Source organism: Mauremys mutica, chromosome 2 (assembly GCF_020497125.1).
Source record: "Mauremys mutica isolate MM-2020 ecotype Southern chromosome 2, ASM2049712v1, whole genome shotgun sequence".
Lineage (NCBI taxonomy): Eukaryota > Metazoa > Chordata > Testudines > Geoemydidae > Mauremys > Mauremys mutica.
Window position 1 is genome coordinate 102,450,418 of NC_059073.1, and position 27,987 is coordinate 102,478,404.

The 27,987-nt window shown below is 43.6% G+C and overlaps 1 pseudogene; it reads left to right on the forward strand.

Annotated features, from left to right (window-relative positions):
* The first annotated feature begins 415 nt into the window (after nt 1-415).
* On the forward strand, nt 416-27,976 carry LOC123363754 (annotated as a pseudogene).
* The last annotated feature ends 11 nt before the right edge of the window (nt 27,977-27,987 follow it).

The following is a 27,987-nucleotide window of genomic DNA, read 5'->3' on the forward strand; positions in this document are numbered from 1 at the left end:
ACTGTTCGCAGCATTTCTCCAAAGTCAACTTTTCCTGTGCTGTTTGTTTTTCTTCTGCAATCTGTGGAGCTCTGTACTAGATTGCTGTAAATTTAGGCTAATTGCACTGGCAACCACCTAAGGCCAGAACCTAAACAATCATTTCACATGCGAGAATTTACTCATGATTATTTTTAACCAACTTAGTGCAGAGAAAGAACCTCCTGCCACAAGACTCACATGAAATAATTGTGTAAGAATATTATAACAAGGTTTCATATTTTAATAAAAATGTTCTCTTTATAGTAAGTCCGGACGGCTGAGGAAAGGAAACACCTTTTCATAATCTGTCTCAAATGAACCATAAGAATTGGGGTTTAGAGGAGAGATGTATTCCCTGGGTAAGCTGGTATTAGTCAAGCAAAAAATTAATACTGTTATCTCCAAGTTGATCATGGCAGCCTAGATATTCTGAATCTAAGTAAATGTGACAGATGTTTGTTCTACAGATATTGTTAACAAAATATTTGGAGAGACTAAATAACTAAGGGTAATCAAGAGAGAAAGGGGGTGGGAATGGGTTATTGGACAAGAGTCAGCTGGAACCTGAGATAAAAGGAAGTCAACACAGCTCAGACTGTTACCCTGTTACGACCACCTCTACCACCAATACACTAATGAGACAATTTTGGAAGCTGCTCCATTTCACAGCCATGGTAAAACATTTCCTGGTTCATTTTTATACTTTCTTGTTGTTGTTATGTTGCACGAGATAATTATGCTACAGCCTAAAAAGAGTTTGAGCATTTTTGAAAAATCACGATATTTAGACGCCAGGAGGGTATTCTGTTTGGGGAGCCCAGGGCACAGGAAGAGGATGTATGAGAGAGTCAGGCATTTTGCGTTTAGTTACAAATGTCCTGTGTGGGTATGTGTGCTTATATAAATATATGTAAAGAGTATGATAACACTGCAGTTTTGGCAAACATAGAAGCGCTATCATTAAAAGCAGAGAAAAATAAAGGAGAGAACTGAGTATGCAAAGGAGTTTAGGGAGGAATTAAAGCTAATTCTTCTTCGAGTGATTGCTCCAATGCATTCCAGTTAGGTGTGCGCGCCGCGCGTGCACGGCTCTTCGGAAGATTTTTACCCTAGCAACTCCGGCGGGCCGGCTGGGCGCCCCCTGGAGTGGCGCCGCTATAGCGCTGAATATATACCCCAGCCGGCCCGTCCGCTCCTCAGTTCCTTCTTCCCGCCCGTGACGGCAGTCGGAACTGTGGAGTGCTCAGTAGTCCTCCACATCCCTAGCTCTCTCTACTGGTTTTGTATATAGTTTTTTACTGTTAGTATAGTTAGTTTTAATAGTTAGTTAGTTTAGATAAGGATAGGGGGAGTATTTTCTCCCTCCCCCTCCCCGGTGCGGGCTCATGCCCAAGGCACCGGGCTTTAAGCCCTGTTCAACGTGCCAGAGGCCTATGCCAGTGGGTGACCCTCACGGCTCCTGCCTCCGTTGCCTGGGCGAGGCACACCGTACAGATAAGTGTGCCATTTGTTCGGCTTTTAAGCCGCGGACGCGTAAGGACAGAGACAGTCGCCTCAAGCAGCTCCTTATGGAGGCATCCCTCCAGCCCCCGGCACCGTCAGCGCCGGCACCAAGGGCTTCTTCGGTGCAGAGTGCACCCGCGGCACCGACCGGCGCCGGCACCGTGGCCACGGTACCTAAACCGCCGCCGAAGACGACCCGGCACCGCTCGCTCTCGCCTGCACGCAAGCAGAGACTGGCGAAGGCTGTGGCGAAGGCACGCACAGAGTCCACTACGAGAGTGGCTGCGGCAGTGCGTAAAACGGGCCCTGAGCCCTCGACTCCGGCTCCGCAAGCGCCGTCGAGTCCGGCACCGCCACGCTCCCCGGCACCGACCGAGGTGGAGCCAAGGCTGCCTTCAACGCCGGAGACATTCTCCTCTGCCAGAGACCTCATCAGGCTCATAGAGGCTCCGAGCCTCCGGCCCCCGGCACCGCCGGTGCGGGCTGTTGTCTCTCTCGGCAAGCCAGCCAGGATGACTAGACCGCCCTCAGTTGACGAGGGGCGCGGAAGACGGTCGAGGTCCCGGTCCCGGTCCCGGTCCCGGCGCAGGTCCCCGTCCCGCCGCTCGGAGTCTCGTCGCCGCTCCTCCTCGCGGCACCGAGCACCATCCCGACGCCGGTCTGAGTCCCGGTACCGTTCTCGATCTCGGTACCGGTCGCACTCCCGGCACCGATCCAGGTCACCGTACCGTCGGTACCGTCGGAGGTCGTCTCGGCACCGCGACTCCCGGAGTCACTCCCGGCACCGCGGATCCCGGTCCCGGTCGAGCTCCCGGCGCCGGTCGAGCTCCCGGCACCGTCGGAGTCCACGCTCACGGTCACCGTCCCGTCGGCGCTCGGCGTATCGACCCTCGGTGCCGTCGGTGCATGGCCTCCCGCCGTCAGCGGTTCAGTCCGTCGGCACTACAGCACCGCCTTGGCCATCCCGCACGGCTTCCGTAGCCTCCGGTGCCGATGATACTACCCACCGGTGGCCTACCCCACAAGGACTTCCACATGAGCAGTGGGGCTACTGGGTCCCGTGGGGACAGCATGAAGGTCAAGGTATCCCGTTTCCCAGGAGGGATGTGACCACCAGCACCAGGGTCCCTGAAGCGACTATTAGTCGGCCGCCTCCCTCTCCTCCGCACGAGCCATCTGCTCATCCGGTCCGCCAATCGCCCACGCTTCACGGTTCGGAGGAGGCTCACCCACCGGACGTAGAGCCGGAGCCGGTTCTGCAGGGTGCATCTTCGTCATCCTCGCCGGACGAGGCGGTGGCAGGGGCTGCGACCAGCGAACCCCCGCCCATTGACCTCTGGGCCTTCCAAGACCTGCTTCGCAGGGTGGCGGCATCCATGAATCTTCCCGTAGAGGAGGTCCAGGAGGATGAGGACCCAATCACCAACGTGGTGGGTGCGGATGCGCCCGTCCGTGTGGCGTTGCCCTTCGTCCGGACCATTCAAAAGAACGCTACTACGCTATGGCAGACTCCCGCTTCTATTCCTCCCACAGCACGCGGGGTCGAGCGGAAGTACTCAGCCCCACCATCAGGCTATGAGTACCTTTACTCTCACCCAACCCCGGACTCCCTCGTGGTCCAATCTGTTAACGACCGGGAGAGGCGCGGCCAACCTGCCGCTGCGCCTAAATCCAAGGAAGCCAAGCGCATGGACTTGCTCGGCCGTAAGATTTACTCCGCCGGGGGTTTGCAGCTGAGGATCGCAAACATCATGGTCCTCCTCGCCAGGTACGTCTTTGACATTCTGACGTCCCTGGCGAAGTTCTCGGAGCTCCTGCCTTCCACATCACGCCAGGAGTTCTCCGCCTTGCTGGACGAGGGGAAGAAGTCCTCTCGGTCATCTATTACGGCCGCCCTTGACGCCGCGGACTCCGGGGCTCGGACCTTGGCATCCGGCGTGACAATGAGGCGCATCTCCTGGCTGCAGTCCTCCACCCTGCCGCCGGAGGTGCAATATACACTCCAGGACCTCCCCTTCGACACCCAGGGTCTGTTTTCCGAAAAGACGGATGCTCGGATCCAGACCCTGAAGGACGGGCGTGTTGCCATCCGCACGCTCGGAATGCACACGCCGGCGACGCAGCGCAGGCCCTTCCGGCCGCAGCCCTCCCGCTATCAACAGCGTTATCGCCCCTACACCAGCAGACGTCCGACCCAAAATCGCCGTCGTCCGTCCGGCAACCGCCGCAACCAGGGCCAGGCCGCTTCCAAGACCCCGCAGGGGGCTAAGCAGGCCTTTTGATGGGACGATCGAGGACGGCCCATCACTCTCCCTACCGGATCCTTCCCCTTTATTTTACAACCGCCTTTCCCATTTCTTTTCGGCGTGGTCCCGCTTAACATCGGACAACTGGGTGCTTCAAACAGTCCAGTCGGGATACCGCCTTCAATTTGTTTCGCCCCCGCCTTCCCACCCACCCTCCCTGTCCCTCTTCAGGGACCCCTCTCACGAGCAAGTCCTCTTGCAAGAGGTTCGGACTCTGTTGAGCGTGGGTGCCATAGAAGCAGTGCCTCAAGACAGGCGGGGCAGGGGATTCTACTCACGTTATTTTCTCATCCCCAAGGCGAAAGGCGGGCTACGTCCTATCCTGGACCTTCGCGAGCTGAACAAATATCTGCTCAAGCCCAAGTTTCGTATGGTCACCCTGGGGACCATTATTCCTTCCCTGGATCCGGGAGACTGGTTTGCCGCCCTCGACATGAAGGACGCCTACTTCCATGTCGCGATCTATCCTCCTCATCGGCGTTACCTTCGGTTTGTGGTCAACAACGCCCACTACCAGTTCGCCGTGTTGCCATTCGGACTCTCCACGGCACCGAGGGTATTCACAAAATGCATGGCAGTCGTAGCAGCAGCCCTCCGCCGTCGTCAGATGCACGTCTACCCGTATCTCGACGACTGGCTGGTCCGAGCTCATTCCCCTCAGCTCGTGATAGAACAGATGGCAGAAATTCTGTCTCTCTTTCAGCGGCTTGGTCTTCTCATCAACACCGAGAAGTCCACTTTGCTCCCAACGCAGCGGCTGGAGTTCATCGGAGCGGTTCTCGACTCCACGGTTGGCAGGGCCTCTCTTCCCCGCGCCCGGCACCAGACGATGACCTCCATAATCCGGAATCTCGTCCTCTTCCCGACCACAACCGTGCGCTCCTGCCTACGCCTTCTGGGTCACATGGCCTCCTGCACGTATGTCACCGCATATGCGCGGCTCCATCTTCGCCCCTTCCAGTCCTGGCTCGCGACGGTGTACCGGCCTCATCGAGACCCCATCGACATGGTGGTCACGGTCAACAGGAAGGCCCTCGACTCCCTCCGCTGGTGGCTCACCCCGGAGGTCGTGTGTGCGGGGGTCCCGTTCCATCCTCCTCGCCCATCCGTTACGCTGACGACGGATGCCTCAGCGCTCGGTTGGGGGGCCCACCTGGGCGAGCTTCACACCCAAGGCCTTTGGTCGCCCCAGGAACTCGCGCTACACATCAATGTCCGCGAGCTCCGTGCCATCCGCCTCGCCTGCCGGACCTTCTGCTCCCACCTACAACGCCGTTGTGTAACAGTACTCACGGACAACACCGCTGCGATGTACTATGTGAACAAGCAGGGCGGAGCCCGCTCTTCTCCCCTCTGCGAGGAAGCGATCCTCCTGTGGGACTTCTGCGTGACCCACTCCATTCACCTAGAAGCGTCTTTTCTTCCGGGAGTGCAGAACACGCTGGCCGACCATCTCAGCAGGTCGTTTCTCTCCCACGAGTGGTCCCTTCGTCCCGACGTTGCACATACGATTTTCCAGAGGTGGGGGTTTCCCCGGGTCGACCTCTTCGCCTCCAAGGCGAACAGGAAGTGTCTCCAGTTTTGCTCGTTCCGAGGTCACTCGCCGGGCTCTCTGTCGGACGCGTTCCTGTATCCCTGGCAGACTCACCTCCTCTATGCCTTCCCTCCCTTTCCTCTCGTGCACAGAGTGCTCCAGAAGCTGAGGAGGGATCGAGCCACCGTCATACTCGTGGCTCCGGCCTGGCCGAGACAGCATTGGTACACCCTGCTGCTCGAGCTCTCCGTTCGGGATCCCATCTCCCTCCCGTTATGGCCGGACCTCATCACGCAGGACTTCGGCAGACTCCACCATCCGAACCTGCAGTCCCTCCATCTTACAGCCTGGTACCTGCGTGGTTGACCCACGCAGAGAGGGACTGTTCGGCGGCCGTGCAGCAAGTCCTGCTTGAGAGCAGAAAGCCTTCCACTCGCTCCACCTACCTGGCGAAATGGAAGAGGTTCGCGCTCTGGTGTGACCAACGAGGGCTCAACCCTTTCATCGTACCCGTCCCTACCATCTTGGACTACCTTTGGTACCTTAAGGAGCAAGGTCTGGCGGTCTCCTCATTGCGGGTACACCTGGCAGCGGTGTCCGCTTTTCGTCCTTCCCTGGAAGGTCGCTCCATCTTTTCCAATCCGATGGTCTCCCGCTTCCTGAAAGGCCTGGACCGATTGTACCCGCCGGTGCGGCGTCCGGCCCCAACCTGGGATTTGAACCTCGTCCTGTCCAGACTCATGGGTCCGCCATTCGAACCGATGGCCACGTGTTCTCTTCTTTACCTCTCCTGGAAGACGGCCTTCCTCGTCGCCATAACATCGGCCAGACGAGTCTCGGAGCTCCGGGCGCTGACGGTAGGTCCGCCATACACTGTCTTCCACACGGACAAGGTGCAGCTTCGTCCGCATCCGGCCTTCCTGCCAAAAGTGGTCTCGGCTTTCCACCTCAATCAGGACATCTTTCTCCCGGTCTTCTTCCCGAAGCCCCATGCCTCGCCAAGGGAACAACAGCTCCACACCCTCGACGTCCGTAGAGCGCTCGCTTTTTACATCGAGCGTACAAAACCTTTTCGGCGTTCTACACAACTCTTCATAGCAGTCGCCGATCGCATGAAAGGCGAGCCGGTCTCTTCCCAGCGCATCTCCTCCTGGGTAACTCAGTGCATCAGAGCATGCTACGAGCTGGCTCGCGTGCCCCCGGGCCGCTTCACCGCTCATTCCACGAGGGCGCAAGCCTCGTCTGCCGCCTTCCTGAGCCAGGTCCCCATCCAGGACATATGTCGAGCGGCCACATGGTCTTCGGTCCACACCTTCGCCTCCCACTATGCGTTGGTGCAGCAGTCTCGAGACGACGCAGCCTTCGGCTCAGCAGTTTTACACTCTGCCACGTCTCAAACCGACCCCACCGCCTAGGTAAGGCTTGGGAATCACCTAACTGGAATGCATTGGAGCAATCACTCGAAGAAGAAAAGACGGTTACTCACCTGTAGTAACTGTTGTTCTTCGAGATGTGTTGCTCCAATCCATTCCAGACCCGCCCTCCTTCCCCACTGTCGGAGTAGCCGGCAAGAAGGAACTGAGGAGCGGACGGGCCGGCTGGGGTATATATTCAGCGCTATAGCGGCGCCACTCCAGGGGGCGCCCAGCCGGCCCGCCGGAGTTGCTAGGGTAAAAATCTTCCGAAGAGCCGTGCACGCGCGGCGCGCACACCTAACTGGAATGGATTGGAGCAACACATCTCGAAGAACAACAGTTACTACAGGTGAGTAACCGTCTTTTTTAAAAGGCTCAATTGACTTAAATAATTTTATAGAGAATTAAAAGAATTCCAGACTTCCTAGGTTAAAAGCAATTTATCATAAACTTAGAGAAATGTCAGCTCTTCAAGGATCCAGTCTTGTTCCCACTAAAGAATCAATGGAAAATTTTGTCATTTTCTGGCATCAGGATTCGGCACCAGTTATGGAAATTTCAACAAGAAAAGCTCTTTATTTCTGCTAGGAAAAAAAAAGTGAGCACAACCACTGAAGCAAAATTAATAAGTAATAGTAATTTATGTAATACCAGTGCTTACATCACACTTTTCATCCATTGATTTTAAAATGTTTTACAAAGGAAAGTAAATGACCAGTCTAAGCCATACCACGCTGAGCACGTATTAACCTTTTACAATTTTCAGAGGTCTTGATTGTTTACTTTTTTAAAAGCCAAATCCTGATCCCAGCCAAGTCACTGGCAAAACTCTTATTGAATCATAGAATCATAGGACTGGAAGGGACCTCGAGAGGTCATCTAGTCCAGTCCCCTGCACTCAAGGCAGGATGAAGCATTATCTAGACCATCCCTGACAAGTGTTTGTCTAACCTGCTCTTAAAAATTATGGAGATTCAACAACCTCCCTAGGCAATTTTTTCCAGTGCTTAACCACCCTGACGGTTAGGAAGTTTTTCCGAATGTCCAACCTAAACCTCCCTTGCTGCAATTTAAGACCATTGTTTCTTGTCCTGTCCTCAGAAGTTAAGAAGAACAATTCTTCTCCCTCCTCCTTGTAACAACCTTTTATGTACTTGAAAACAGTTATTATGTCCCCTCTCAGTCTTCTCTTCTCCAGACTAAACAAAGCCAATTTTTTTTCAATCTTCCCTCATAGATCATGTTTTATAGACCTTTGATTATTTTTGTTGCTCTTCTCTGGACTTTCTCCAATTCGTCCACATCTTTCCTGAAATGTGGTGCCCAGAACTGGACACAATACTCCAGTTGAGGCCTAATCAATGCGGGGTAGAGTGGAAGAATTACTTCTCGTGTCTTGCTTATCACACTCCTGCTAATACATCCAAGAATTATGTTTGCTTTTTTTTGCAACAGTGTTACACTGTTGACTAATATTTAGCTTATGGTCCACTATGACCCCCAGATCCCTTTCCACAGTACTCCTTCCTAGGCAGTCATTTCCCATTTTGTATGTGTGCAACTGATTGTTCCTTCTTATATGGAGTACTTTACATTTGTCCTTATTGAATTTCATCCTATTTACTTGAGACCATTTCTCCAGTTTGTCCAGATCTGAATTTTAATCCTATCCTCCAAAGCACTTGCAACCCCTCCCAGCTTGGTACCATCCGCAAACTTTATAAGTGTACTCTCTATACCATTATCTAAGTCATTGACGATATTGAACAGAACTGGACCCAGAACTGATTCCACTCGTTATGCCCTTCCAGCATGAGAAGTGGGAACATAATTTGGTACAGAGTGAAGAAGCCAAATGATGTTCAACTTCTCTGTCTCTTATTTATCTTGTAAATAGCACCAAGTGTGCAGACAGCATTTGAAAAGAAGAGCCGAACTAACGAGTCCCTTCCACTTACTCCAAGGTGATGATGGTAGCTTAATAGCTTAGGTCCAATACTTCTCTATGCTTTTCATTTTACATTAAATAAAGGCTGACTCTCAGGATTTGGCATAAATTACACATTTTGTAAAGTTAAAAACAGCAACAAAATGCTTAGAGCTGAACTGAAAGAGGGCCGCCCAGAGGGGGGGGCAAGAGGGGCAATTTGCCCCAGGCCCCGAGCCCCACGGGGGCCCCCACCAGAGTTTTTCGGGGCCCCTGGAGCGGGGTCCCTCACTCGCTCCGGGGTGCCCAGCAAACTCTTGTGCGGCTGGGCGCAGGAGCTTCTGCCGCTCCCGGTCTTCGCCGGCGGGGGGTCCTTCTGCTCCGGGGCGGAAGGACCCCCCGCTGGCGAATTACCGCCGAAGACGGAGCGGGACCCGCCGCCGAAGTGCAGCCCGGTCTTCGGCAGTAATTCGGCGGCGGGGGGCCCTTCCCTTCCGGGACCCGCCGCCGAAGTGCCCTGAAGACCCGCGGCGGGGCCCCCCCGCCGCCGAATTACCACCGAAGACTGGGCTGCGCTTCGGCGGCGGGTCCCGCTTCGGCGGTAATTCGGCGGCGGGGGGGGGCCCCGCCGCGGGTCTTCGGGGCACTTCGGCGGCGGGTCCAGGAACGGAATGGCCCCCCGCCGCCAAAGACCCCGGGCCCCCGGAATCCTCTGGGCGGCCCTGAGCTTAAATGCTTCTTAATGAGATAAATAATACTGGGTGAGAGCCTAAGTCAGTAACTGAACTCATGTGGAGTGGAATGGAAGGGGCAACAGGGAGATAATGGTACCTTCCTGCATCACAGCCACCCCGCACCAGGGCAAGGTAGAGCTGCACAAGAGTGGCCCTAATTTATGGAACTGGCATAAGGTCCCTCAGGGCTGTTCCTGAGCTCCTTTAAGGACCTCACCTCACTGGGAGATAGGGCATAGAGCTGGCTTCTTCCACCCCCACTCCCCCTTTTTAAAATCAAGATTGGATATTTTTCTAAAACATATGCTCTAGGTTACACAGGAATTATTTCAGGGAAGTTCTGTGGCCTGTGTTGTGCACCCCCAACATGCTCCCTGCCTCCCTCTTTTCCTTTACAAAGGGAGCGTTTGGGGAGAGGGGGTGGGAGATGGGAGGCACAGAAGGAAGTGGAGTTTTCCCTGGCACAGGGAGAATTCTGAGATGGCCACCTCTGGTGCAATACAGCTCTTTTGTGCCACTTACTGAAGAATCTGGCTCTAATGTGTGTAGATTTTATGGGGCAGATTCTCGCCGCTACTCTGGCTTCCTTATACCAGTCTGCCAGTGCAAAGGAGCAGGTCTGGTTGTATAGGGAGTCCCTGAGCATGGGGGAAATCCCTGAATGAGGTAGGGTTACCATAATAGTTCTTGTACCACTCCCCATTCATAGATCCCTGGCTTTGTAAAGCATCTGGCTTCACCTTTATTCATCAGCTTTCAGAATGTCCTGAGTGCTCCTCTAAAGCATCCCCAGAACAGCAGCCCCACAAAGGTGCTATAAATATATTTTATACTCTGAGGCTAAATACAGACCTATAAATACAATATGTACCTTTTTAAAAAAAAAAAGCATATAGCATCTGAGGTTGTGGAGTGGGAATCTGAGATACTAATTGTTGTCATACTGACCATTCCCATCTTCTACCAACCCAACATCTTTCCTTCTTTCTGCAGAATGTGTCAGCTGCTATCATCAGTTGAATGGAGCTGTGATGTTACAGTGGTCACTTTAAAAGTTTCCCCATTTTGTTCCACCAGTCTAAGAAATACACCTAAAACAAGTGATACCACTGTGTCATGGATCCACAGGATTGGTGCTGTACCCCTAGCTTTTGAACAGTCTCCAGGAGGAACAGTTTCAGTGTAGCCAGACCTCCAAGGAGTCCAACTCTGCCTTTAGGGGCTTCAGCACTCCTGTTTCACACTGTGAGCTCTGATTATTAGGGACCAAGAATGTAGCTAGAAATGGAATAACATGAAATAAATGTCTTCCTAAGTGTTTAAGCACTACCTGACACTGGTATTAACTAAGCTACCCAGGTCATTTTTTGTAATGGCAATATATCTTCCTGGAAGCACACAGACTGAGCATTGTATAAAGTCTGAGAATCAAAGGATAAACTTGTTTTAAACATTTCAGTTTTCTTTTACAGACTGCCCTGGTGCTGGCCATGTCGTTCATGTCACTTACAACAGCAGTATCTGTGCCTTCAGATCAAATATTTCAGTATATTGAAGAACATCAAAATGAATACGTGCAGGTAAAGCCCATTGCTGCACAATAAGACTGTTTGCGATGTAAGTTTCTAGTCATATGCATTCTCAAAGTAGGTTAGACTTTAAAAAAAATAAATTCTAAAATGGTTCAATTAGTGATCATAGCATAGCTGGTATTTTACTTCTGGTCATAGTATTCTTTGCTCTTTTTGAATGAAAAGTGATATATACATGCAATTAATTATTTTTGGATAATATTTCATATGATTCTCATAAGAAAGTAGTAGCAATAATAATAAATACCTAGTTCTTGTATAGAGTTTTTCATCCATAGATCTCAAAGTGTTTTACAAAGGAGTAAGCAGACTTATATCAGTTTTCTGTTGCTTTCTGCTAATAAACTTTAGCTTTCTAAAAGTACTATGTACAGGGCAATTATTTTTTAACAATAAATAGGATAAGTAATCAAAAAAGGCCAAAACCTCACCACTGGAGTTTTTAACCTAAGTAAGATATGCAAGATTTTTCCTAGGACCCAGAGTATTCCGTGCATCTATAATAACACAATTTATCACAGAATGCACCCTTTGCCAAACCGTTACTACAGGGGTAGGCAATCTATGGCACGGGTGCCAAAGGCAGACCACAAGTTGATTTTCAGTGGCACTCACACTGCCCGGGTCCTGACCACCAGTCCAGGGGGTTCTGCATTTTAATTTAATTTTAAATGAAGCTTCTTAAATGTTTTTAAAACCTTATTTACTTTACATACAACAATAGTTTAGTTATATATTATAGACTTATAGAAAGAGACCTTCTAAAAACATTAAAATGTATTACTGGCACGCGAAACCTTAAATTAGAGTGAATAAATGAAGACCCAGCACACCACTTCTGAAAGGCTGTCGACCCCTGCATTACTATAAGTTTATGTTCTGGAATATAAGGTTTATATATTTATATATATGATTGCTCATGATTGTGAAGATAACCTTGAAAACCTGAGCTTTGAGTAAAATGATTCAATGTTGTCTTCCTCACTCTGCAGAGAGCATGAAACAGTACCTCTGAACTGACCTGTTCATTTCCAGTAGTTGTTGACACGGAAGCCTAAAGATGAGATTTTAAATGTTGAAATTAACTATTTTGCTACTCATTATTTTAGCAGAAACATCCAGCTAAAGTTCCTCATCTAGTCCCTACCCAGCTACCAAAACTTATAGCTTCTCCCCTGACAACTTCTACTATGCAGCTATGCACTGTGAATACAACAAAAGCATACCATATTGGTAACTGGAAATGTGGGGACAGTTTAAAATAAAGGAATTAAACATCAAAATAAATAACACAAGGGACACTGTACTGATTTAATAAATCATTTTCATATTTAATGTATTAGAAAGCTAAATTTCAATGAACCTGCCATAAATTTACAGGTTAAATGTTAAAACATGACATCATAGGATTCCATGGTTGTAGCTTCTTAGAGCCCACTTTTAAAACCCTAATTCACACTGCGTTAGTACCTTTCTACATAGGCATTTGCATTTATTTCAACAGGACAACTGGTGGAGCAAGTTACAACCCAACATGAATACATTGGCCAGAATTGGGCCCACCTTGATTTCCATATGAAATGTGTTCAGTTTACAAATAAAAAGATTTTGAATACATTTTTAATAAATGTCAGCCTTGCAAATTTGATCTGGAATCTACGACTTAAGCAGAGTTCTTTCCTTCAACATATCAACTTCAGTGATAATGATTCTGATGACAAATTTAGGCCATCACTGACCCCTATACAACCTCATTGTTTAGGAAATATGTCCCCAAGGACACCTGTGCAAAACCATTTCCTTTATGGATTTGTATAGGTGCAACTGTTTGGAATTTAACAAACAAACAATTCTAATGATGATGCACAAGAAGCAGTAGAATTCAGTTATCTCTCAACTGCATTAGCTCTGCAGTGCTATCATTAGTTAAAAACAATAGAAACTTATTATTGCTGCTAACAACAACAAAGAAGACCCTAAGTACACATAAGGAGCAGATTTCTGGAGTAAGAAGGTGCCATTCATCCATAATCAATTTGCAGAGTAGAACCACGTTTCAATTTCTTAGCTTTCTTAATGTGTTTAACCCACTTAGGTCCCAATGCAGGAATGTGCTGCACAGGAGAGAGGACCCTGTATCCATGAAGAGCTCATTGCAGGATTGATATTTAAAAGCTATGTGAATGAGGATAGAACAATGAATGTGACTGTCAAGCTGTCTGGAGTGGCTTATGACCATGGGTGCCAGACTCAGGGCAGACTGTCAGAAAGCAGGGCAGAAACCCCAAATTAGTTGTATGTTCTTCAGTTAGATATCAACCAATCCAGTCTCAAATGTGAATCCCTAAAGCATTATAACAGTCATATCATGGAGTCACAGACAGACTCCTGAGTACTCTTTCCTACTTGTTCCAGTCTATCTTGACACCCAGGCAAGCTGGACTACGTGATAGATGGCTGTTTTACATCAAAGATCAAAAAATATTCAGGTTACTCCTAGTCCCAAAGGACCAGTCACTTACCCCAGGTAAATTGTACTCATCTCTCAAACCAAAGACAATGCCTGTAGCCAGTCCTGTAATAAACTAAAAATGTATTAAGTAAGAAAAGAAATGAGAGTTATTCATGAGGTTAAAACAGGAAACATACACACACAAATGAATTACAGTCTTAGATTTTAAAAGGTAATATAAGCGTCTATAATAAGCAGCTCTCTATGTCCCTTAGGGCTGACCCATGCCAAGCAGCATGGAGATCTCTTGCTTATGTTTAGGAATCTGTGCCCCTCAGAGTCTAACCAGCATAAAGATCCAGTTCTCCTTGTCAAGGATTTTTATCCCCTTCACCCCAGAATCCAGACTGATAGAACAAGTGTCGGTGCCTGGCTCCTCTTCATGTAGGTGGGGAGGGCAATCAACCAGGTCTTTGTCCTTTTCATGCCTTACAGTGGCTCACCTGGTTTCAAAGGCCCTCTTGTCTGCACTTTACACTAATTAATGCTTCTTTTCCTGTTAGGTGAGTTTCATAATTACAGAGGTTTAAAATGAAAACACTCAATATACATTTATATCACAGGAGACAGGCATTATTATAAGTAGGATTAATACATGCAGCACAAGCATTGTCTAAACACTAATCACATTCTTATAACACTAATATCTACTTTAACTATACTAACACACCAGTAAGCCAAACTGGTCTGCATTTGTCAGTGTTCAGTGAGGCCCTGGGCCTTGGCATGAGCTGGCACCTGATCTGCCAGCATCACAGTGATATTTTCAGGTAACTTTCATTTCAGAGGGCTGTAACATCAGCTTAGAGCAATACACTGCATGTAGATCATCACCTTCCATTTTCTTATCCTGCAGAGACTCAAAGATTGGGTGGGTATAGAAAGTGACTCCAATGACCCTGAAAAGAGACATCTGGTTATAAACATGATGCTTTTGGCAGAAGAAAGGATAAGAAAGTTAGGTGGAACAGTTGAGATGGTAGATCTGGACATGCAAGAGGTAATACATTTTCACTGTGTTTTCAGGATACAAATCTAAGTATCTATAACCAGCTTTTGTCTAGTGATATAACCATGTTATCTAAGTGCTGTACAAATTAAGATGCACACCTATAAAATGGGTTACCACTGTAACTGTAAGTATGGTTTTTCTTTGGCTTTTGCAACAAGAAGTAAAATGCAGACTACAAAAAAAAGCCTCATTTTATATACACAGGAACCAATAGTGTAATCCTGGTGGATTAAGTGACCAGAATTTAAAGAGCCATCATCAACTTTAAAATCACGTTTACAAGGCAGGGGAGCCAGTGAGCTAGGAAGCTCCTTTCATCCCCTTTTTCAGAGGCCCAGAAGAGGGGATGCCAGGAGACAACAGGAAACATAATTTCTGTTCTTGATCCCCGAGGCTTAGAAGAAGTAGAACTGGGTGTTGGTGGACGCATCTGCCTCCTAGCACTAGAGCTTCCAGAACTTTTCCTTATCCCCTTAAATCCAAGGCACTGCACACACCAGTGATGTTTTTAATGTTATGTGACTGGAACCAGGACCAATCTCCTGCAACAAAATGGTTTGCATGTCCCTAAGACCATTTCTTATTTTGTGCTATGGCTAGCATTGTTACTCTTTTGCTGCATATATAACCATTCACTGCTCCAGAATATTATATATCCTTGCATAATAGCCTTAGGATGTAGATTCTAGTCTGCTTCTATATAGCAGTCATTCTAAAATTATTTTTACAAGGACAGAACTAAACAGAAGACATTCAAAAATCAAGACAAGTAGGATCAAAATCATACCTGGTGGAAACTCCAATGACTTCATCATCTATAAATGCATGTTTTGGAAGCCTCTGTCAATGTATATAATGCGACTCTGATTTATTTTAGCTACCCAATGGAAACAAAATCTCTTTGCCACCAGTTATTCTGGCAAACATTGTAAAAGATCCAAAAAAGCCTACCGTTTGTTTTTATGGGCATATGGATGTGCAGCTGGCAAAAATTGAGGATGGATGGTCAACAGAGCCTTACATATTGACAGAGAAAAATGGTAAGTGCTTGAGCTGCTTGAAAGCTTTCAGCAACTGGTTTAGCATGTATACAGGCAGAGTCTTTATACTAAAGCAGCTTCCATACCATGAAAGAAAAAGAAGAAGATCATTCAAATAACATAGAAACAAATAATTCTGTTCAGGTAAAATAGCAAACCTTCTGGGAAATGCCTTCCTTGTCTGTGAATAGATTTTCCACTAAAATCCTTTGAACTTTTTTTCCTTATATGCAAAAATAAGCACTTGTCTTAAAAATACAGCTGCACGGAAGATCTTGCGCCAAATTCAGATTGCATCTTGCACATATGCCTACACCAGAAATTAGAGCTGAAATTCTGAATCCACTGAAGCCATAGGAGTTTTGCTATTGACTTCAGTACAGCCAGGATTTCACCTGAGGTGTCCAAATAGGGTACAACTTTTGTGCCTCACTACCAGTTCCTGTCAAACCCACAGAATCCATGCTCTGTTATTCCTCCATGGCTAGAAAAGCAGGAGAATTCTGGGGCAGGAGGCATGGTTGAGACATTTAGCTCCTTTGATCAGCTATTGTATATCATACTGCTTATGTTCCTTCTGAGTACTCTGTGTGGATGGCTGAGCTGAAATTGTGGGCATTCCTGGTCTGATCAGAATAAGGGTGCAAAATCATATTGCTTTTGTACTATTATTTTCTGCCAGTTTTGGAAGGCAATGCTGAAGAGAACCTCACTTTAGCCCCTTCCATTCTGCTTGTTATAAAATTTCTCCTACTCAACTATAAGCTACCAAAGAACTTTAATTAGAAATGAGCATACAAAAGGAAGGGTGTCCAATATAAACATTTACTACAAGTAAATATGGATTTTGCAATTATTACAGTACAAATCCAATAATGGAATTTGGAATAGCAAAGGTTGAGTACTCCAGCTACATTTTGAACATCAGGGGGATAGCTAGTCCTGGCTTCAGGAGACCTTGTTATTCAAATACTGATTACTTTTTCTACAGACCATGTAGAGCTCTGTGTTACATATACAACCTGTCAAAACACTATTTTAGTTGTATGCGAGATCATTAATAGAAGGAGGAAATACTATGGTGTTTGTAAAGATTTTATATTTATTAATAGTTTAAAGAGTAATTCTATTTTAAAAATTAATTCAGTAAAATATTGCATCCTGAGCTATATATTTATATTGTGTCAGTGATTTCCACATCAGATATGGTCAGCTTACAAGTAAAAAGATAATTTTCTAAAGGCCATCCTGGCAAATTCATCCTGACTCTAGCTGGTTTCTTTCCTACTTGTTCAGTGCACAATGATGAGTAATAAAATTTCTACAGCTCAACTATGGCTCTGTTACCTGTGCAACATCACTGTCTGCACTTGCCTAATGAACTAACTTTATTAGTTATCACAATCTCATTCTATTTTGTTTTCAAGGCAATCTCTACGGACGAGGTGCATCTGATGACAAAGGACAAGTTCTGGCTGTGCTGAATGCAATTGAAGCACTTCAAAAACATGCATGTGACTTTTTCTTCCTTTATCAATAAGTTTGATATTTGCAACTAGTTAACCAATTGCTTATAAATCTTTTTGAAACATTTCCTTATAGGAACTTCCTGTTAATGTAAAGATTCTGCTTGAAGGTATGGAAGAAGAAGGGTCCATTGGGCTAAATATGCTAGTTAAACAGAGAAATAGTACATTTTTTTCTGACGTTGATTACATTGTGGTCACTGACTCCGCATGGCTCAGCAACAAACCTGGTATTACATATGGGACAAGAGGAATGTGCTACTTCTTTGTTGAGGTATAGTGCAAAAAGAAGCATGATCTTATACTCTCGTTAACTGAATATTACCTGAGTATTTATCAAGTGGCTTTATATTTATCCAGGTCCAAACACTAATAGCCCTACCAAATATATAAACTCACAGGGTTAAAGGTAGATATAGGATAATACAGTGATTCCATCTCTGTTATATATGGTAGTAATTTTAAGGCTGAACTAAAGGAATCACCACTTTCTAGTACTGGTATATAGAAATAACAATAGTAAGTTCACATATAAGCACATTATGGGTCAAATTATCCTTTCAGTTGTACCAGTGCAACCTCACTGAAATTAACTAAGAAGAGAATTTGTCCCTCTATATATTCAAAGGGCTTTACAAAATATTAGCTAATGAATTAAGGATGTCCTGTACACGCCAGTCTCCAAGGAATTTATCTGGGATCCTGAAATACATGATATTTAAGGATGCAAGCAGAGATTTATCATTGGTAGGGCTGGTGGTCTATCCTGATAAATTATAACAAAAAGTCATAGTCTGATAGCAGGGAGAGGGGAAAAAGCAGAAGTCATGAATTTATAATGACAAATGACAAAAAATAGGCCACACTATTTTAATCAAAATATCTTTTATTTTCTATAAAAACTACTTCATTCTCTATAATCTATTAGCTTAAAACGATTTAAAACTCTTATTCTAGTGCCTCTTGGTTCAACAGCAGTGCAGGAAGTTGGAAGTATAGCTCCTGCTTTATCTTCTTCAGCACTGCTTCCCTGCCTCCGCCTCTGCAAAAGGCAGCTAGGGCACGAGTGTTGTGCAGGCATCTCTCATCATGTCTGCTTCCTAGCTATGTAAACGCTATAATGTTTTACTAAAAAACCCAGAGCTATTGTGCCATTTCATAGTAAGCCTGCCCCCAATGAGAGGACAATAACAATGGAACTGAGCACATCACTTTTGTGCTGAAAGTTTCATCTCGATTTTCCAGAAAACATTTATTCTACAGTCCATGTGGAATAGTAGAAAAAATGAAAATGTCAGTTCTCATTTTTAATACCCAGCATGTTTTTCAAAAATATGGTTCTCAAGATTGTCAGATTAGTCTGTCAGCATCAGAATAAGTAAATGGATAATAAATTCTTTAATATTAAGTCAAATAAATATTATTTAAAGAAAGGTGCATTAGCACATTTGTTTTTTTTCCACAGTGATGGAAAAGAGAACAAAATTGCAAGCAAAACAAAAAACAATTGTGATAATATACCTAGAAATCCTGAAATGAAAATGACAATAGACTTTTCCTGTTGAATTACACTGAAAGCTTACACAGCCTTCTCCATGGCTTGTAAAGGAAGTATCAAGTGTGTTCACCTATTCTATTTTTGCAGTTAGAATGTGCTAAACGAGACTTACACTCAGGGGGCTTTGGAGGAATATTACATGAAGCAATGAATGACTTAATATTTCTGTTAAGTAAGTATTGCTTTAATTACCTATGAATAACTGTCATGTTCCAGGTCTGTCATGTTCCATTTCAAAGTGTATCAGGTATTGTTCTGACTCCCACCAACTAAAAGCACAGGAATATAAAAACATGAGTTATGTGTACTGAGCCCGGTACTGACATTGTTACTCAGACAAAACTCCTATTAATTCTCATGAGACTTTTTCTTAGTAAGGACTAAGTAAAGAAGACTTCTGGTTTGGATCCATTGTATGCATAATTGCAAGTGCTGCAGCATTTCATCCAACCGTGTAATTTACCTTAATTATATAGGGCCAAGTTAATTTAAATGGGCAATTCACAAAAAAAGGAACAACTCTGTTTACTTTAATGTGTTTGTTAACATTGCAACCCCAATTCTGTTTGTTTCATGTACCATGTATTGGATAATAACCTGAAAGGATTCTGTGTTGTTAAACTATACTGGATCTTTATTAAAGCAACTATTTACACAGGTGCTGCAACTGCAGCTAGTATTCAAACTATGTGCAGACAAACAGACTTCCTGGTGTCTCCTCCAAACTCTTTCCTCCTGCAACTTGTGCTCCTCCCTCCAAGTCCCAAGGGGGGTTGCTACACGGTTTCTTACAGTATGTGGTGTTTTAACTACTTTAATGGAGTTTTAAGGTTGAGATTTTAATCAAATGAAGAGTATCTTTGTCAGTTAATAATTCACTCCAGAAAAAAATTGTGCCATCCAAAAGCAACAGGCCTAGCTCGCAAGCTACGTGTGAAAGCAGCTCTCATTTTAGTTATAGTTAAACCTAAGTTTAGTCCAAAGGTCATAGCTTTTAAATAAAAGCATTAATCTCCAAAGAGAGAAGGGCAGAGGCTTTAGGTGAATTTGGTAGAAAATGAATAAAGCAAAGCGATGCTCCGAATAGGAAATAATGTACAGTACAAGGACATTGAGCAATTAAAGTAATAAGACTACTGCACCAGAGATTGTGGGGAGGCCACCCATGTAAGAAATAACCAGGCTGCAATCTTTTAACTTTAAATGTGGAAGAAGATTAGGTTTATTTGCCCTGGTCTGAACTTTCTTTTTATGTATCCTGCCACTGCTTTTTCAGTTGCAACCTACTTTGACTCCCATTATTTATTCACCTCAGGGTACATTATTTAGGGTTTTTTCTATCAATATTTTATAAAGTTCTGTGCAAGTAAGTTGAAAAGTTAAGGAGGGATATTGTTGTAAGAAAATGGTGATGAGCAATGCTCATCCTGAGTAAAAGCTCTTAATTTTATGTGTCTAATCTCTGTGGCTGATCGCTTTAGAATGTTTTTAATGAGTCTATCACAACATTATATAAGGTAACAGTATGTGCACCAGGTGTGCATATTTACATATCTACATACATACATTTTCTCCTACAGACATATATTGTCCCCACTGTTAATTTATTTGTGCCAAAACAGAAACACCCACCTGTAGTTATTAAATTTTAATTCTAATATTGATTAACAATACAATGTAAGTTTTCAAAGTTTGATGTACAGCACCTTGCATCTTTTTTTCCTCCATTGGGTTTCTAAGAGCCTCATGGAGACTGACTGCCCTGATCCTTCTCCTCTTCTACTCTCTCTCCTGCATAAGTCTCTCTTCAGGGGGACTTTTCCTCCAGAAGTCTGATTTATCTGGACCTTGTGAACTGCGTCTACACTAGTATTAATAGTGTAGATACCAACAGGTGGTGGCCAGGGCAGGGCCTGCTCCAGGCACCAGCAAAGGAAGCAGGTGCCTGGGGCAGCCAATACAAAGGGGTGGCACTCTGTCCATTAGTGGGGCAGCACGTCCGGGTCTTCGGCAGGAATTTGGCAGCGGGTCCCTCAGTCCCTCTCTTCCTCTTCGAGCTGCCGCCGAAATGCTGCCGAAGAGGAAGAGAGGGAGTGAAGGACCCGCTGCCGCAATACCGCCGAAGAATGGAGCAGCATGATTGAGCTGCCGCCAAAGTGCCACTGATCGGCTTTTAAAAATTTATTTATTTATTTATTTATTATTATTTTTTGCCGCTTGGGGCAGCAGAAAGCCTGGAGCCGGCCCTGGGCCAAGGTAGCGGCAGCAGCAGCACAGGCACAGGTAGCCACAGAGGAGGCTTAGCTGAGCTGTGCTGAGTACTTACTCAGTAGTTTCAGGTGAGTAAATATTTAGCACGACAGCTCAGCTGTGTCTCCGTGATTCCACTGTTATTTATACTTGGGCTTGCTCATTGAAAGCTAATGTGAGTATGTGTACAACAGCAGGGAATTCATACCTCGGTTCACAGTGTAGGCGTAGTCCATGTATCCACAAGAGGGGTCACATATTACTTTCTGTCTCAGGAAAAAGTGTGGTGCCTTTCAAATCCCTGCTCCCAAAGACATTTTAGGACTCAAATTTATACCTCCCATATGACAGTGCCTTGAGTTGCCACTAAATCACAGCTGTAAATGGTTAATTATTAAACAAATACTTATATTAGGCTCAGAAAACTACAGAGCTTGAAAACTGCAATTATATGTGACATTAAAATATAACAGTAAGGTCAATATTAAACATGAAAACCATCTCTGCAGAGTTTTTACATACACTTTTTGGTTACAGATTTCTGTTGTCTCTGCAGTGCTTATTAGACATGAATCTTCTTTTTCTAGACCAATTAAAATTCATTTGGATTTTTCTCTAGACACTCTGGTAGATTCCTCTGGTCATATCCTGATCCCTGGAATTTATGAAGCAGTAGCTCCTCTCACTGAAAAAGAAAAGAAACTCTATGAAGGAATTGAATATGACCTGGACCAGATTACGGCCAAATATGGATTAGAAGGGTTTCGTAACAAAACTAAGGTATATGTTACATTTATTTTTGTATTGCTAATAGAATTTTCCTTCATTGGTTTCAGGCTTCTCAGTTGGAATAATAAATCATAGTCATTACTGAAGTCAATGGGGTTCTTTCCATTGACTTCAATGGGCTTTGAATCAGGCCCTAAAATCAGGGGTTCCTTCAAATCTCTCCTTAATCTCATAGACTCATAGACTTTAAGGTCAGAAGGGACCATTATGATCATCTAGTCTGACCTCCTGCACAATGCAGGCCACAGAATCTCATCCACCCACTCCTGTAACAAACCCCTAATCTGTGTCTGAGCCACTGAAGTCCTCAAATTGTGGTTTGAAGACCTCAAGCTGCAGAGAATCCTCCAGCAAGTGGCCCGTGCCTCATGCTGCAGAGGAGGCAAAAAACCTCCAGGGCCTCTTCCAATCTGCCCTGGAGGAAAATTCCTTCCCGGCCCGAAATATGGCGATCAGTTAAACCCTGAGCATATGGGTAAGACTCACCAGCCAGCACCCAGGAAAAAATTCTCTGTAGTAACTCAGATCCCACCCCATCTAACATCCCATCACAGACCACTGGGCATACTTACCTGCTGATAATCAAAGATCAATTGCCAAATTAATTGCCAAAATTAGGCTATCCCATCATACCATCCCCTCCATAAACGTATCAAACTTAGTCTTAAAGCCAGATATGTCTTTTGCCCCCACTACTCCCCTTGGAAGGCTGTTCCAGAATTTCACTCCTCTAATGGTTAGAAACCTTCGTCTAATTTCAAGTCTAAACTTCCTAGTATCCAGTTTATATCCATTTGTTCTTGTGTCCACATTGGTACTAAGCTTAAATAATTCCTCTCCCTCCCTAATATTTATCCCTCTGATATATTTATAAAGAGCAATCATATCCCCCCTCAACCTTCTTTTGGTTAGGCTAAACAAGCCAAGCTCTTTGAGACTCCTTTGAGTCAGTTTCCATTCCTCGGATCATCCTAGTAGCTCTTCTCTGTACCTGTTCCAGTTTGAATTCATCCTTCTTAAACATGGGAGACCAGAACTACTCACCAGTGCTGGGACCCCGTGTGTGTTACTTGTCTTAGATTTTAGCAAGCTCTTCAGGGCAGGGACAACTACTTCTATATGTATCACTAACACAATGGGACCCAATCAAGATTAGGCCCTTTGGACAACATAGCAATATAAATATTAATATTGGTCAAGAACAACTTTTGCTTTGTGATAGGATCACATATTGCCAGAATTCTACCAACAAAATTCTGCTCCGGGTTGAACAGGTACTTCAGTGGGGGTTTCACCCATATAACTGAGTGCAGAATTTGGCCCAACCGAGAAATCTTTTATTTGCTAATACACCTATCTCTTGGAAAAACCTGCATAATCCTTATAATACCCACTGCAAAAGTGACATCTTTGTCAGCAAAGAGTTAAATGGTCATGCTCTGTGACTAAAATGGAGTAAGGATTTGGGTATCCCAATATATAAAACTATGGTCTATATATAAAATAATATATAAAATAATATATAAAACTATTAAAGACTATGACTCATCTAACAAAAAACTCACTTAAATATTGGACCCTCTTAAAATACATTTATTAACTAAAATATTGGTCACTGTTCTATTTTTAATGCCACTTATGTTTTTCTTCCAGTTGGCAATGTAACATCCATTATCACTCATGGAAGTTGTGAACCCATATCACAAGGAAAATACACTGATTGGTATAAAATCTGTATTTCACATGGTGTGGTTTGTTCTGAATGCTCATGACTGATCTGATATCATACAAAGCACCTTAAATCTTGAAGCTAAGATACCTACAAATCTAATATTTATATTTGAGATACTCTACTTTCACTGACTTGATTTGTGGGCTTGAGAAAGATGAATCCTATACATGTCTATAGTGGCAATACTATAAATGCTTGAAAGCTGGATATTTTATATGTAACAGATATTATGGTGTAATAAATGGATCTCTTTCATTTTGTTACAATGAGTTATCTTTAAGAAAAAACAAGCCATGGAAGATTTGGCACAGTCAATCTCTAGGCAGATTTATATATAGCACACTTACATACACAAAGAGCGGTTTCATGTGGAAATAATAATACTGAGACTGCTTGCCTAAGAATCATGTATGCAATCTGTTATTGTGAAGTAACATGAAGTGCTAGCTAGTTACAGATTATTGTTTAATGCCTCTTCTGCTTTAATATATTTACATTTTTTACATCTTCAGGAAGAATTATTAATGCAAAGATCACGCTATCCATCTCTTTCCATCCATGGAATCGAAGGAGCTTTTTCTGCACCTGGAGCTAAGACTGTAATCCCTGCAAAAGTAACTGGAAAGTTTTCAATACGTCTGGTGCCGAACATGGAGCCTTCTGTAGTAGAGAAACAGGTAGGATGGTGGATCCCTCCTTTTTTAATTCCTCCTATACTTGTTTATTGCATTCACCCACTTCAAAATGAATGAGTTCTGCACCTGTGACGCTTAGTGGCAAGTTGTTTCTTGGCTACATTTTTGATACTCTGTCCCGTCCTGAGCTGCACTTTGTACTGCTTGGTTGTAGCTGAGGATTTGAGTTTCTGCTATATAAGAAGAAACTAATATGGGAACATGTATGTCTCCAAGAAGAAATATGATAAACAAAGAACATGTTAAAAATGTCATACTACAGTTTCACTATCTATAATGTACCTATCCCAACAACAGAATCTGGATGTAAACAATATGCAGTCACTCCATATCCCTTTGGCTACAAATCCAAAAGCATCTATCATTTTCCAAAATCAAATACAAATGACAACCATCAGATTCTGACAAAACTATGGTTTGGTCCCAGGGTTAATCAATCTCCAGTTACTTCTGAATAGGTCCATTGACAGCACCAACAAATGAAGATCTCTGCATGAACCAGTATAGGAGTAGAGGGTTGACAGCACCAAAAAACAGCATGGCTGGAACTCTCTTCCCACACTGTCAATATTTCACATTCATTATGTGTCCAAGCAGTGAGATCTTGAATGTGCAGTGTTGTTGTAGCCGTGTCGGTCCCAGAGTATTAGAAAGACAAAGTGAGTATTAGAAAGACAAATTCTGTTGTTGGTCCAATAGAAGATATTACCTCACCCACGTTGACTCTGTAACATTTTGAGCATGGCAGTTGTGCCTCTGACAAGTCAGAGTTTTAAACAAACGCGCACACACTTGATTTTTTTCTCTATGTAATGAATTAAATAAATATTTGCGTGTCACTACAATTATTTTCTTTAGGTGACTGACTATTTGAACAAGAAATTTACTGAACAGTCCTAACAGCATTAAAGTAACCAATGACACAGGATCAAAGCCCTGGCTGTCTGACATAAATGAACCTCAGTATTTGGCTGCAAGGAAAGCAATTAAAAGAGGTTTGGCTGTTTTATAATATGTGGATTATTTGGTAGACAACTATGTCACCTTTTGAAAGTATTATCCATAGAAATGAAACCAGGTTATTTTCCTTATTCTGTCTGCACATATTCTTATTGTCCACATAGGTTTCTAATACTGACATATTTGTATAGAATTGCACTTTCATACATAGCAGCTTTTATTGTTTGTTGATATGAGGTTGATTTGCAAGCAATATTAATGTACATTGTTAACATTTTACTACACTGATGATCACAAATATCACACACAGATGTGTCATTCGTTGCTCTTACCATTTTTCAGCTCCTGCTGTAACTTCTCTTCAGATGAATACTATTTGTGGTTAGGGGACAGATCCTTGTGCCCATGTAGAATAACATTGGCTTCAGCACTCCAAGTGGGTGTAAGGATCCCTTATAAAGTCATTTGTAGGATCAGGAACTTTAGATAGTGAATACAGCCCATAGGCAGAACACACAAGTATGGGCATGGGTGAATTCTAATACTTTGAATCCAAGCTTAACAACACCAGATCATAACAGCTTTTTTAGCGGAAAAAGGAAATATCTTTAAGAAGTCCCCATAAGTCTCCCCATCCAGCCCCTCCAACAAAAAATGTAGAAAACAAGTTTATATCCAAATAATGCCTTTAGTTATTCAAATATAAAAGCAGGAAGGATAGTTCATGAAGCTTGTAGAAATTGATTTTTTTTATAAAGCTTATGTTATCTTCACTCCCTAGTGTTTGGAAAAGAGGCTGACATGATCCGTGCAGGTGGAACAATTCCAATTGCCACACATTTTCAGGAGGTGACTAGAAAGAGTATAATGTTACTAGGAATAGGAGGACCTGACGATGCTCCCCATGGGCAAGATGAAAAGATCAGCAGGTATTTTTTACTCATTTTCTTAAAAATCATAAACATGTTAATTTAGAAGAAACGTGGAGTTTTAAAGTGTTAATATAATTTCAGAAAATATACAATACTGTGACAAATAAAAAAAACCCCATCTTGAATTTACATCACTTTTTCAAATGTACATTTAGATCTCCCAGATGTAATTTTGAAAAAGTGGTGTAAATGCAGGTGCCTCACCTCAAATGCTGCTATTTTCTCTTCTCAAAAAACTGTAGTCAACTAACACACTACAACATATTTGGATTTTTAGGAATTAGTCATTTGAAAACATTCAAGTTGAAGAGCTCCTTTAAGTAATCAAGTTGGCTAAAATGTGTGTGCCTTCACCTGGATGCTTTCTTTCCTACTTTTCTATGTCCTTGATTCACGTCAACACTTGTATTGCAGTTCTAATGACTGACAGTAGTCAAATTAACTGAAGTTGGCAGTTTTTAACACAATATCAGTGCATTTGGTTGTTTATGGTTTCTTGCATTAACTAATGAGAAGCAGTTTGATAAAAGATGCATGAGGGGATAGCCTGTGAATGTTTTGTTTTAGTGAAACTATAATTAATACTTGTATTTCATACATACAGCTACTGGAAGGTAAACATAGTGAATAATTTGAAGTTAAAAAGGAGGGACACACTTTAATTAAATAAAAATCCACCTCCAAGGAATCTATTGCAAGTTTTATTTTGATGCTGAACAATAGTTACATAAAAATGAAATACTTCTCTTATTTGGAATTTGAGCACAACCTGCAGCTTCTGTTCAAGTGGCTGAGGTAAAACATAGGGTCAAATTCTTTCCTCAAATCAGTGTGTGTGTGTGACTCCCATTACCTTCCCTAGGAGTGCCATGACTATAACCAAGGGTATAATTTAGGGCTCAGTTCTGCAAACACATTACTTGAATAATTGTAGTCACGTGGGTAGTACCAATGATTTCAGTTAAACATGTGTGTATTTTCACAGGACAGGGCGTGAGCCAAAGCCAGTTGAAATCAATAAGAGTCTTTCCATTGACTTCAGAGGGCTTTGGATCAAGTTCTTAGGGTAAAATTTTCAAAAGGTACTTAGGTACCTATAGATGCAGATAGGTGTCTGTAGATGCCCAAATACCTTTAAACATCTGGTCCTAAATGATTTAGGAGCCTAATTCTAATTTTCTTGACTTTCAATGAGATTTATATTGCTAAGTCATTTTTTAAAATAGGAATTAGACATCTAAGTCACTTTGGCCTTGCAACACTGAGCAGAGCAGGGTCTAAATACTTTTAAAAATGTGGGACAAGGCTCCTGAGTCATTTAGGCACTATTGATTTTCTCTTGGTCCTTAGTTATTTTGTGTGACATGATAGTTAATTATTCAATCTTAAATAGCAATCAAAACTAAAGGCAAAACAGTCAATATATTTATCTGACTACTTGAGTCATGACATTGTGTGCATGAAAATTCATAGATTAGAAGGGACGATAGTGATTATCTCGTCTGATCGTCTGTATAACACAGGCCATAGTAATTCCTGCAACAAACCCAATCACATTGTTGAACTTCAGCATAGTTTTCAGAAAAGCATTCAATCTTGATTAAAAGTGATGGAAAAGTCTATCACACATTCCTTGGTATGTTTTTAGGAAGACTGTCTTTACTGTTAAAAATTTGTTTCTTATTATCATTTATTTCCATGTGAGACAGTATGTGAGTATATCTGAAGAACTCCTATGTTGTGTACAGTAAAATTATACTGTTGCCTCTGTTTTCTTTTAGGTACAATTTCATTGAGGGAACAAAACTATATGCAGCTTTCCTTCAAGAACTTGCTACTGTCTAAAGAAAAAAGGATTTGGATTAGTAAACCTTTATAACTATCCTATTTGCTTGTTTGATAAGCACATATTACAGAACATATTGGATTTCACAATTATCCTGAGTTCT